General features: G+C 38.7%; 1 protein-coding gene across 1 annotated transcript in view; it reads left to right on the top strand.

Moving 5' to 3' along the window:
- Window positions 1-13,738, top strand: part of MNS1 (meiosis specific nuclear structural 1) — a 94,169-nt gene that overhangs the window by 35,389 nt on the left and 45,042 nt on the right. The window contains exons 7-8 of the mRNA XM_080808778.1: window positions 10,921-11,043; window positions 11,880-12,020. The gene's annotated coding sequence lies outside the window, so the exon portion shown is untranslated. The remainder of the gene's footprint in view (window positions 1-10,920; window positions 11,044-11,879; window positions 12,021-13,738) is intronic.

Genomic DNA, 13,738 nt, shown 5'->3' with positions numbered 1-13,738 from the left:
TTCTATCTAGGTTACAGGCCCACCCATTCTACCCATTTTCACAAAAAAAAAAAAAAGAATATTATTAGAAATATTGTGATGGAAATTAACTGATTAATGAGGGGGAAGAAAACACTTTATCTCCGAATATAGAAATAAACTGATAAAATTTAAATTTCCATTCAGGATGAAAATTCACAAACAAGGGAATAAAACACCTATGTGATGAATTTCACTTTACAGTATGTAAACTTTATACTAGGCGTATACAGTATAATCTCATTCTATTAAAAATCTATACATATATATTCTTGTAGTTCACAAAGGTGTTAATAATCATAAATTCTGCTAATAGAAGTATAATGTTCTTATATTCAGTTATCTATATATTCTCACTTCATACAGTGCATATATAGTGATTTTGCAATAGTAGAAGTAAAACCAGAAAAAAAATTTGTAGCAAACATCATGCTTAGAGGTGAGATGTCAAACATATAAGTCAAGGATGCCCCATTAGTTCTTTAGTTCTTCTATTTTATTTGAAGTTATAGTCAGTTCAAATAAAGGAAGTAAAAAGAAATTTTAAAGATTTATTTGAGAGAGAGAGAGCATGAGTCAGGGGAGAGGCAGAGGGAGGAGAAGCAGACTCCTCCCTAAGCACCAGGGGCTCAATCCAGGACCCTGAGATTATGACTTGAGCTGAAGTCAGACACTTAGCCAACCGAGCCATCCAGGCACCCAGGGGAATAAATTTTCTTAAACAGTATAAGGAAAAAGGAGTGCCTGGGTGGCCCAGTGGGTTAAGTGCCTGCCTTCAGCTCAGGTCATGATTTTGGGGTCCTGGGATTAAGCCTCATGTCAGGTTCAGTGCTCAGTGGGGAGCTTGCTTCTCCCTCTCCCTCTACCCACCCCCTTATGTTCTTGCTCACTTATGCTCTCTCAAATAATCTTTTTAAAAATGGCATTAGGGGGGCGCCTGGGTGGCTCAGTGGGTTGGAGCCTCTGCCTTCGGCTCAGGTCATGATCCCAGAGTCCTGGGATGGGGCCTCCGCATCGGGCTTTCTGCTCAGCAGGGAGCCTGCTTCCCTCTCTCTCTCTCTCTGCCTGCCTCTCTGCTTACTTGTGATCTCTGTCTGTCAAATAAATAAATAAATAAAATCTTTAAAAAATAAAAATAAAAAAAAATAAAATGGCATTAGGAAAGAAAAAGATGTTTCTGAACATAGAAAAGTCAAGAGGATCTACAGATAAATGACTACAATTTAAAATGGAATTCACCTAGACTAGTGGATATAAAGTCAATATACAAAAATAATTTTCATTTCTATAAAGCAGCAATAAACAAAATTAATAGTGAAAAGGACATGGTGCTGTACATCTGTTTGCCCCTCTAGATTTCCTCTTCACCTTTCTCTACACTGGTAGTGCCTTGGGATACGGACTGCAGTGACAGGCTCCCTTGTTCTCCCGCTTCTCATTCAGATCGGCAGGTGGTGGTCCCAGCAGGAGATCCAAGGGAGGAGGAAAGGAGGATGGGGATTATATTACCTCATCTCTCTTCCTGTGGGGTTGTTCTTGGCTGGCTGTATCCCTCTATCAAAGGTCACAGCTCCCATCAGAGGGCCCTCTCCACATAGCTATTTCAGTCTTTGTGTTCTGGAAAATTGCCTTCTTCCCATACCTTTAAGCTTAGGAGTGGTAAGCGTTCTCTAACATTACTGCCCCCAGATACAGCAGAATCCCTGGTAGTTGGCTTAAACCCTGCCTACGTCTTTGTAAGTGACCTAATGTGAGGGTATGTTTCCTACTGGGACCTTCAATGATATAAATATTGTTTAAGACAGCAACAAAGAATTTAACTGGAAATAAAAAGAGGCAAAATTTTAAAGCTTAAGTAAAGGACATTTTTAAAAAGCTATTGAGTTGTACCCTGTACATATAGGCATTTGTTTTTCTCCAAATTGATCCATAGACTTGATGAAATTCCAATCAAATTCCCAATACTTTTTTTTCATGAGTCTAAAGTTATATAGAAGAATAGAGGGCAAAGAATAGCCAAGAAAAATTTGAAGAACAGTATATCAGGTAAAGCCTTGCTCTACCAGGTAGTGAGTATTACTATAGACGTGTAGTAATTAAAACTGAAATTTGGTGCATTATAGATCAATAGGGAAATATAATGGTACTGGGACAATGATTATTCATATGGACAAAATGATAATAAAATTATACACCTATCTCACATTATACAGAATGTATAAATCCCAGGTGAATTATAATTGGATCATGAAAAGTTTTATGATCTCACATTACTAAAAGAGTATTTAAATAAGGCCCCAAAAACCCACATTAGAGGTAAAGGAAAAAACATCTGATTAATCTGACTACATTGAGTTTTAAAATTCCATGCATTAAAAGTCATTTTAGAGAAAGTAAGCACATAAGCCATGGCTTGGAGAAAACAGTAGGTGTACATGTAAGAGCATCATGTGATCTCACAAACATGTGGATTGAAGAGCAATTTAGGAACTATGGCTCAGTCTTGTTAAACATGCAAAATATCACATTTTTAGAGTATTAAAAGTATAAAGACAAGCATGGGAATGATAAATGCTATTAAATATAGAAGAGTATTATCTCAAGGGGGAGAAATGAGACCAGAATATGTACAGTGGTGCACGACAATAGCTTCCACAGTTTTTCTTATTTCAGTTTTCTTAGGGAAACGTGGGTGTTCATATTATTCCCTGAATCTTTATGTGGGAGATATTACCGATCCAAAGAACATGACAAAAAAGTAGAAACTAGATATCAGGAATCAAGTCCAATCAACCAAAAGTTGTGGGATTTAATTTTTAAAATCTAAGCTAGATACCAACTGTTATATTTAAGAAAAAAATAGGAAAATAGCAGCATTGTTGAAATGAATAGGCATTAAAAAGAAAAGGTAAAATACTTCCTTATTAACTGGAAATCAAAACAGATTTTTGGGGGCACCTGGGTGGTTCAATGGGTTAAAACCTCTGCCTTCGGCTCAGGTCATGGTCTCAGAGTCCTGGGATCGAGCCCCACATCAGGCTCTCCGCTCAGCGGGGAGCCTGCTTCCTCCTCTCTCCCTGGCTGCCTCTCTGACTACTTGTAATCTCTGTCTATCAAATAAATAAATACATAAAATCTTCAAAATTATTTATAAAAAAAAGATTTGGGGGGGGGTAGAAAGTTAACCAAGATGTTTTTCTAGTAATAATTCAATGTTGACCCAAGGTAAAGGCAATGCAGCAGGAAAACAAAAGTAAGAAAAACATAATGGAATTAGATGAAGTAGGTGTGGATACAACAAGAGTCCCTGATCACAGGTGTCCTTGAGCAGTTCAGAAATTGGTAAAGAATTTCACAAAACCACTCGTGATCATTTTATAGAATTCTGGTAGAGTGCCTGCCAAGGTTCTGAACATAGGAAAAAATCAGCAGAATGACAATTTTTTAAATAGAAAAGAATGGCTTTTGTATTGTAATATGTCCATCAGGTCAAATTCCTTGCCCACAAAGCTATTGAACCTTTTGTGAAAGCATTAATTTGCAAATCTTAAAAAAATAATGTTGGACTTCAATTCAACATGAGTTGGCGAAGATTAAAATCTGTCAGTTGAATCTAATTTTCTTCTGTGATGGGTCTGTTAAAGGGCAGCGACAGTGTAATTAATTGCTCGAGGCTCAGAGACCCAATTAATCTCTAAGTTGACTTTTATTTCATAGAATGTTAGTGCTAGAAGAGGCCTCAAGGATTAACTAGCCCACCCTCTTCATTTTATAGAGGAAGAAACCAACATCAGGGAGGTCAAATAACTTGTTCAAGGTCAAAGATCCTGTCTGTCTTTGCCAGTGCATCCCGTAAATAGGTTCAGAATTGCATCCTTTAAGCTTGTATGGGTTTCTTTGCATCAGATCATAAGATATTATTTGAACACAGGTTTCTCTTATTCCATAAAATACCTGGGAACTCCTCTCATGGGTTTCTAAGCCTTGAAGTTTTTAAAATTTGGAGGCTGTTCCGTAATGATTATGCAGCCAAGGGAGAATGGCGGTGGGGGGGAGGGCAGTGTCCTAGTCTGCACATTCAACAGGGGATTTCTAGAAAGAGGAGCAGCCATGTGTGGACTTGTGGGAAAGCAGGGGTCCCAGTTCGGCGGTGGGAGTGACCCCGAATGCTGGTGGTACCATGCAGGCTATGTCCTCTCTTAGGGATTGATGTGCCTGGTTCCAAGATGTAAGCAGAAAAAGTGGGCATGTGGAGTCTTTTTAGAGAAGACATCCGTAGAGTCACGATGCTAACAAAGATGACACATGAGAAGATCAGAGGACACGAGACAGCCGCTGTAACTGTGGGAAGCAGAGTGGCCCTCCACGTGTCAATGTAGTCATCATGGGGGTGCTCTGCTCATCTCTCTTTCAGGGAAGCTGCTTCAAGGAAAGCCATGGTCCAAGAACCTCCAGTTGCTGCATGTCAGGGTCTGTGGCCCCATTTGTGCTGAGCCCATACTCTGCCAAAGCTGCTCCCAGACAGTGCCTGAGCATGACCAGGGGATTAGAGTCAGGATTTTTTGACCCAACATGGGACATCCCTAATGGGAAGGCTTTGCTTGAGACTCCCCACTGGCCTGGCAGAGACTCCATCAATCGTGCTGCAGTTTGGGGCTCTTCCTCTTTTCCTCTCTCCCTTTAAAAGTGTGAGACTAGTGTCTGTTCTGAAGGCTCTCCATGCCTACCTCTACTTCTCCCTCCCCTTTCTCCTTTATAGACCTTTCCCCAAGTAAACCTCTAGACCAGCTGGTTGGGTCTTGATCTGTATCACAGAAGACCCTACCTGATGCAGAGTATAGCAATCACCCTGGTCGATGTCCAGGAGGGATTAAAAAATTACTTGAGAAAAAAATTAGGATCCTGTTCTGCTGAGGAGTGGTTTAATAGCTATAGTTTCTGCTTGATCATTGTAGTTATCATTATTATAATTTCTTTATTGTGCTCCTTCATGATGACATGACTTAGGATATATGTATTACAGTGAAATTTACTTCCAGGAGGGAAAATTCATGTTTCATAGACTCTAAGATATACTTTTTTTTTCCATTTTAGTCTTTCTGAAAAAATAGACTTAAAATAGGTAATTACGGGGTGCCTGGGTGGCTCTGTGCGTTAAAGCCTCTGCCTTCGGCTTGGGTCATGATCCCAAGGTCTTGGGATCGAGCCCCGAGTCGGGCTCTCTGCTCGGCGGGCAGCCTGCTTCCCCCACCTCTCTGCCTGCCTCTCTGCCTGCTTGTGAACTCTGTCTGTCAAATAAATAAATAAAATCTTAAAAAATATATATATAATTGCCACAGTTAAATTGAAGGGTTTTTTTTTTAAGATTTTATTTATTTGACAGAGAGCAAGAAATCACAACTAGGCAGAGAGGCTGTCAGAGAGGAGGAAGTAGGCTCCCTGCTGAGCAGAGAGCCCGACTCGGAACTTGATCCCAGGACCCTGAGAGCATGACCTGAGCCGAAGGCAGAGGCTTAACCCACTGAGCCGCCCAGGTGCCCCTTGAAGGGTTTTTTTTCTTTTTATGATAAATAAAATACTGGGCATCCTACCATTTATGGTGTCATAGATTCAATAAGAAACATTAGCTCAATTCAGGTCACCAGATGCCAGGTACTATTATAGATCCTAAAGGTCTAAGGAGCTAGATTATCCTTTGCAGGTTATTATTTGGCTATTTCTTAGATACATCTACTAGGAAAGGAAAGAAAATCCTAAGGAATAGAATTATATGATGGAGAGGTATACTGTGGGTAACTATTGTTATGTGTATATCACCGTAGAAATAACTAGAGATCCAAAGAGGCATAAAAAAATGTCAGGGAGGGGCGCCTGGGTGGTTGAGTCACTTAAGCATCTGATTCTTGGTTTTGGGTCAGGTCATGATGTCATGGTCATGAGATCAAGCCCAAAGGTGGGCTGCCACTCAGTGGGGGATCTGCTTCTCTTCCCTCTGCCCTGACCCCTGCTTGCACACACATATTTTCTCTCAAATTAAATAAATAAATCTTTTTTTAAAAAAGTCAGAGGACACAAGAATATATGCTCTTGTCACTTCTGGCTCTATTTACTCTTTTACTCTTTTCTTTCTTTTTTTTTTTTTTTTTTTTTTTTTGCTACTTTTACAATTGATATTTCCTTACCAGAAACATTATAGGCCAGAGCTGACTTGTGGTCATTCTGTCATTCTCCCAGCAGTATCTTGTATAACGAGATCTATGTGTTCAACACATTGAGTGTTGAACCTCATATTGATACATGGTTAGAAATCCCAAGTGAAGGACCAGGCCAATTCAACAAGCTTATCAATGGTTTCCTGGGAAAGAGGTTATAAGTAAGGATTCGTGGTCTGGATTCCCCATAAATGTATCTGCTTATCTAAAATTAGATTCTCTGGCACTGACTGCTTCCAAGGTTAGATTGAAAAGATTGTTTCCTTTCTTTCTCCATGTAGCCTTATGCTTGGATGAGTTTCTCCTAGCATTCCCATATTTCCAAAATCCTAGAAAAGAATAAATGGGGATCACTTTGATATACTGCACCATAATTACTGGAAGGATTGCTGTAGTTTGTGGAAAATACTTCAAACACATTAGATTCAGTGATTATTTGAAAAAAAAATGATTTTGTATGATGGGGCGCCTGGGTGGCTCAGTGGGTTAAAGCCTCTGCCTTCGGCTCAGGTCATGCTCTCAGGGTCCTGGGATCAAGTTCCGAGTAGGGCCTTCTGCTCAGCAGGGAGCTTGCTTCCCGAGCGCCCCCCTCTCCCACCACCTCTGCCTGCCTCTCTGCCTAGTTGTGATCTCTGTCTGCCAAATAAATAAATAAATAATCTTAAAAAAAATGATTTTGTATGAAATGATGCCCTAGATATTGTGGAAAAGTTTCCATAAAATGAGAAGTTTGCTGTAATTCAGAAGTTAGAAGCATCTCCCTAAGATTGGGAAAGAGAGGCAATGGGATTTAATTCAGTAGTTTTTAAACTTTTTTGACCTGGACCCATAGTTAGAAACACATTTCATATCATGATTCAATATTTCCTTCCTTCCTTCCTTCCTTCCTTCCTTCCTTCCTTCCTTCCTTCCTCCCATTTTTCTATCTTATTTGTGATCTACATTTTTAAAAATACTGGACATGGGACGCCTGAGTGGCTCAGTGGGTTAAGGCCTCTTCCCTTGGCTCAGGTCATGATCTCAGGGTCCTGGGATCGAGTTCCGTGTCGGGCTTTCTGCTCAGCAGGGAGCTTGCTTCCCGAGCGCCCCCCTCTCCCACCGCCTCTGCCTGCCTCTCTGCCTAGTTGTGATCTCTGTCTGTCAAATAAATAAATAAACTCTTTAGAAAAATAAAAAAATATACTGGACTTTATGAAAGACCATGAGCTGGGGAGGCAGACTTGATATGAAACTCTGTCCCACGACTGGCCCCTTTCATGAATCTGGCAAGTTGCTTCTTTTGAATCTTATTTTCCTCATATGTAAAATGAACTTGTTTGTCCCGATGATTCTATTACATATGAAGTGACTGGCAAATAGTAGATACTCAATAGATGTAAGGCAGTAGGAAAATGCTTTCTAGATGTTTTGCACTGCATTTCCTTGTATCCGTTGTCATCTGTTGTCTCAAGGTAGGGTTGTTACAGGATTTCTGGGCCATTCTTGTCTGTTATCTCTATTAGTGAACTGATACAGCCTCTCTTTCTGTCTTGCTCCCCCCACCCTCCTCTCCTCTCTTCTTTCCTGTCTCCCTCTTCTTACAGACCCATAATTCCTCTCTGTTTTCTGGCAATGGACCAAGCAGGGCTGGGTCTTAAGACGGTGTAAATAGTCTTGCATCAATACTCCTTTGCCTTGCCTCAAATGCTCACAGCCAGCGTGGGTTCTTTTGCTCTCCCTCCTCAGGGAGCTGCTGTCTTCGTCTGCCATTCCTCCTGAAGGGTTATTGTGTGCCTCTTTCTCTCCAGTATCTGGCGTGGATGCTCAGGTTCCGAGCGCCCAGTCTTTCTCCTTTCCTAGGAGGCTGCTCAGGCTCTTTGCAAATTACCTCTCCTGGGCCTGCCCCACTAGCCCTCCAGACATACCCACGTTTCTCTAGGTACATAGCTGATGTGCTATTATTTATTTAGTCACTTCCTTATCCTTGCATATTTGCATTGCTCCGCCCCCCCCTTTTTTTTGCTAAATTGGAAAATTCCACAATGAATAAAATAACGCATTTAGTGGTTTAAATTTTTGGTCTAATTAATTATCCATTAGAAAAAAATGATACAAATATACCAAATTTGATCAAATTAGGTAGTTTTTCCAAAGTTAAGAAATGAAAAAAAAAAACTTTCTAAAGGTAGTTCACATATATATGTATTTATGTATTAATATGCACATACATATTGTATAAAATCAGAGATTTATAATTCAGAAAGGGACTCCTCTGTACTTTGCAATGAATTGAACATGGGCATCTTTGCTTTACCTCTAACCAAACTATAGTGTATCTGCACCAAATGACAAATCACTAAATAATTATTATTTGCTGTTGCATGTCCTGTTTATATATACATGATATGTATGTGCCAATCCCCTATTTTAATACTAATTTATATCACTTTTCATTCATTTCTGTTCCTGTACCTGTTGTGTCTGAAACATCTTTCTCCTATGCTTAGAATGTGACAAAATGTACAAAAATGGGCGATCGAGGAAATTACCGATATGAAGATAATAATTTTTTTCAACTATGTGGTATTTTATTTTATTTTTTAAGTAATCACTCTACTTAACATTGAGCTCAAACTCAGGACCCTGAGATCAAGAGTCACAGGTCCTACCAACGGAGTCAGCCAGGCACCCCTGACCTACATGGTATTTTAAATAAAAGTGGCTTTCAAAAAAATTTCCCAGATAAAATTTTATTCATATCCACAGTGAATAAGCATTCCTTCTGTGTAGTGCCCCCCAACCTTGGAAATGGATGTATAACATGTCTGTAGTTACTTTCCAAGGTCGCTTTGGAATTTACCAAGTCAGCTATTTCCTATAGAATTGGTGAGGATGAAAGTGCAAGGATGAAAAGCAAGAAAGCAGGGAAGGGAGGGACCCACTAATCTAGGCTTAAATGGGTTGACAAGTCATTTTATGGCCTCCTTTTCCTCCCCCCCGCCCCACAAACAATTATTTAGCGCTTGATTCTATTGTCACCTAGTCAATGTGATTCCCGGGTTATGGTGGCTAAAATATCCGGAAACAGATTTTATTGCCTCTATGAAACAATCAGATTCAACATATGGAAACTGGCTTATTCTGAATCAACCAGAAATAGTCCCTTCCTAAGTGCATATCACGGAGAGACAAAGCAAGAAAGGAAGTTATATACAATGAAACCATTAAATGCAGATTTGCCACAAGGCAAGATGGTAATGCTTGAACATTATGAAGTGTGGAAACTGCACAAGCACATTATATTTTAAACACTTCATCTACTTAACAAACTATGTACACTCTTCAACTAAATAAGATGAATTGAGATTCAAGAGGCAGCACCGTACTGGCAAATCTCATCCTAAAGGCATCCATTAATATAAATCAACAGTAGCAATTTGGTTTGATCATTTATTTGCAAGAATCATTAAGGTTTATTAGCATAATTATTCCCTGTGGGATTTCATGTCAAGGAAATGAAAAATGGCATTATCAATATTTAAAAGATAAGTGTGTAATGTTCAGAGTACTTAAACAGTCATCTGCAGGTGGTGTCCAGCTGCAGCAAATTAGATTAGGTTTGGGCATTTTTCTGAACGAAAGAAAAATTGCTTTGTTTTAATTGCTTCATTTTTTAAAGTAATACAATTTTGTAAATTTCTACTGTATGGTTAGAACTTACAGTGTATAGCTATAACGTTCAGGAACTATGTTACGTTCAATCCTGTTATAACTATTATTAAGAAATATTAATCATATAAACCATCATTTATTATTATTATTATTGATTTTTAATTTTTATTAACATATAATGTATTATTTGCTTCAGGGGTACAGGTCTGTGAGTCATCAGTCTTATACAATTCACAGCACCACCATAGCACATACCCTCCCCAATGTCCATCACCCAGCCACCCTATCCCTCCCCCCACCCCCTAGCAATCCTCAGTTTGTTTCCTGAGATTAAGAGTCTCTCATGGCTTGTCTCCCTCTCCAGTCCCATCTTGTTTCATTTTTTCCTCCCTTCTCCCTACGAACCCCTGCCCTGCCTCTCAAATTCCTCATATCAGAGAGATCATATGATAATTGTCTTTCTCTGATTAACTTATTTCGCTTAGCATAATACTTTCTAGTTCCATCCACATCATTGCAAATGGCAAGATTTCGGGGTTTTGTTTTGTTTTTTTTAACCCATCATTTATTATTAGGAAAAGCTCTTTCCCTTCCATACACTAGACTTTTAGTCTAGACCTGTGGGTGAAAAGCTAAATTCCGAAGGGAAATAATGCTGGGAGGGCATAAATTCTTCCTCAACAATAAAATAGCATTTATGATAATGATTTATCAGGAAAAATAATCTTTAAATGTAATGACTTTTTAAAAAAGCCCTACAAAAGGATATTATTTAGTGATAAAAATAAATGAGCTATCAAGCTGCAAAAACACATGTAGGAATCTTAAGTGCATAAACAAAGTGAAAGAAGTCAGTCTGAAAAGTCTGCATACTGTGTGATTTCAACTGTGACGTTCTGGAAAAGAAAAAAAAAAAAAACAACTGTAGAGACAGTGAAAAGATTAGTCGTTTCCAGGGGCTTGAGGGGGAGGAGGGAAAGATGAATAGGTGGTCGGTCCACAGGTGATATTTTTATTTTATTTTATTTTATTTTTTAAGATTTATTTATTTGTCCCTGCTGAGCAGAAAGCCCGATATGGGGCTCGATCCCAGGACCCTGAGATCACGACCTGAGCTGAAGGCAGAGGCTTAACCCACTGAGTCACCCAGGCGCCCCCACAGGTGATTTTTTGAGCAATGTAACTATTCTGTGTGATACAGTAATGGTGAATACACAACACTGTGCATTTGTCAAAACCCATAGACCTATATAAACAGAGGGAAACTGAACATCAACTATGGACTTCAGTTAATGTATCAATCTTGGTTCATCAATTATAACGAATGTACCACACCTATGTATGAGTATGTGTGAGTATGCGGGGGGTGGGGGGAGGACACATGGAACTCTATAGTCTATCAACTTTTCTGTAAATCTAAAACTGTTCTAAAAAGCAAAGTCTACTTAAAAAATTTAGGCTATTTTTTCAGGTAAAATCAGCTAATTGTTGCACTTTATAAAATTTGTCTTTAATTTAGGTGAACATTCAGTCTAAAAATCTTTCTCCCTGACAGATCCCCTACTAAATCACATAAATTATTGTCGAATCTTTCTACAATATCCATGTGTGGGCTGGAAACAAGAAGGTGTAAATAAAATTCCCTTTAGAAATAACGGTCCTATTGGGGAAAGTATGTACTACAGTGAGTGCTGTGAAGTGTGTAAACCTGGCGATTCACAGACCTATAACCTTGGGGCTAATAATATATTATATGTTAATAAAAAAAAAACAATGGTCCTCAGAGAAGCAAAAAATAATGAAAAGTACACATTTGTTAAAATACTTTCCAATGCTACGTGACATTTCCCCATTAGGCATTAGCAAATTCTACTCTATTAAACCTGTTATACTCTGAACCTGTCCTCTTCATCTACCCTTACTCTAGGAAGCCTAACCTTCTGGGGAAGTGGTTATGTCTAGAAATGAGCAGCAGGCTGTCTGCTTTCTCCCTTCCAGGTCAATTCACACAGAACATCGAGAGGGAAAGCTTGTGCCTTCTGTTCCTCTCAGACAATATTGCCAATGAATAGAGCGGGAGACATAATATTGATATGCAACCATGTGATCAGTCACCCAAGGAAGAGAGAGGAGTAAAAGGTTTGCAGCTCCCAGAAGTTCTTTCAAGGCTCAAGTTAACCTTTTTACCCATGCTTGGTATTCTTTTCCTCACCATCTGTCTTTACCACTTAAACTTCCTCAAACTCCTCACCAGAATTTCCTTCAACATGAGTGTTGCAACAAAACAAAACAAAAATAAAAAAGCAACAACAAAAAACCCATGAGTGTTGCATATTTTAGCTTGTTTGTGTATGGCCCTACCTTTCATCACTGTTTTCTTCATTAGTCCACAGTGTTCTCATTATAATGCCATTACTTTAAGGTAGGGGGTCCCTTTGCCAGTGCAATAGGGAGTGCAGTGTGAGTACTGTTAGACCAAGAACTTGAACTCTACCTGTTCAGACTCCTGTTAATTTTTCCAACATCCTCCTACCCCCACCTCTTGTGATTAAAAACATGCCAACCATTCCACAAAATTCTTTTGTCTCTCATCTCATAATTTTTGGCCATCTGTATGGTTTCACCTTAGTTTATTTCTACTGACTAAATGCAAAGCTTTTCCTTCTTCTGACACACTAGATTCCCCATCTGAATTATCCTTTTGAACATCGTAACACACTCAAATACACTGCATTCTAAAAGTGTTGTCCACCCTTCAGTGTATATTTATTAACCTATACTATGTTCAGGGCTCTCTGCTAGGCATATTTTGGTAAATTTAGATAATTAGTAATGCACTTAAACTATTGCTTATGTGTGTGTGGTATTCTGAAATGTTAATTGCAAGTTTTAAGAAGCAAATGGGATTGATTTATTTAGCTACCTAACTAAACAGATAATCTATATATTGATGAATGAAATACTTTGTGTATTTGATTAATGAAGTAGTCTTACAAATATTTCCCTGAAAAAATTAATATATTTGTGTTTTAGAAGTCCATTGCATCTGAGAGAACTTATATTTAGTTACCAGGTAACTAAACATTTAATGATCAGATTTGTACCCTGTTAATGTTTTTAAAACATTTATATTTATTGATCTGTGAGCAGTTCAGGTAAATAATGTTAGACTGAATCTCTGTATGCAACCAAAAAATCTGTCATTTGGTTGCTAAGCTGTCTATTGGATTGTGTTAGGCAAATAAGGAAAATGAAGAAATCCTAACGTATCTACACTCTAGTGGAGTCTTTTTGGAGAATTCTCCCATTAAAATTTTACAGAAAGATATGGAAATATTAGTAGCCTATTAGTAAATTTAGTGCACTGGCAGCTAGTTGACCATACTCAAAGTTTGCTGATCTAGTTCCCCTCAGAAAGCTGCTCCAGTGGTGTGCGTCAGGCCTTTGTGTTCTTGCAGCCTTGTCTACATTTTTATTCTTGAAGTATCTGAAAATACAAAAGGCATGCTTCTCCAATGTGAAAATGACATGACTCTGGGAGTTATTACCATGTTCGATGGGTATTTGGGAAATCAAAACTGAGATTAAAAGTTATGGTAAGACTTTGAGAGCACAGGGATTATGGGACGGGAACTGGCTACTAACTTTTAGAAATTAGGTAGGAAAATGTGAGAAAGGAAATCAGAGGCTTTCTACTCTACCTTCTAATCTATAAAATCAAATATTGATTTAAAAAGGCAACTAATGCTACAAAAAGCTTTGGTTTTTTTTTCTTAAAGATTTTATTTATTTATTTGATAGAACAAGCACAAGCAGGGGGAGAGGGAGAACAGACTCTCCGCTGAGCAGGGAGCCCC

Source organism: Martes martes, assembly GCF_963455335.1.
Source record: "Martes martes genome assembly, chromosome: 7".
Classification (NCBI taxonomy): domain Eukaryota; kingdom Metazoa; phylum Chordata; class Mammalia; order Carnivora; family Mustelidae; genus Martes; species Martes martes.
This window is presented reverse-complemented; position numbering and strand designations above follow the sequence as displayed.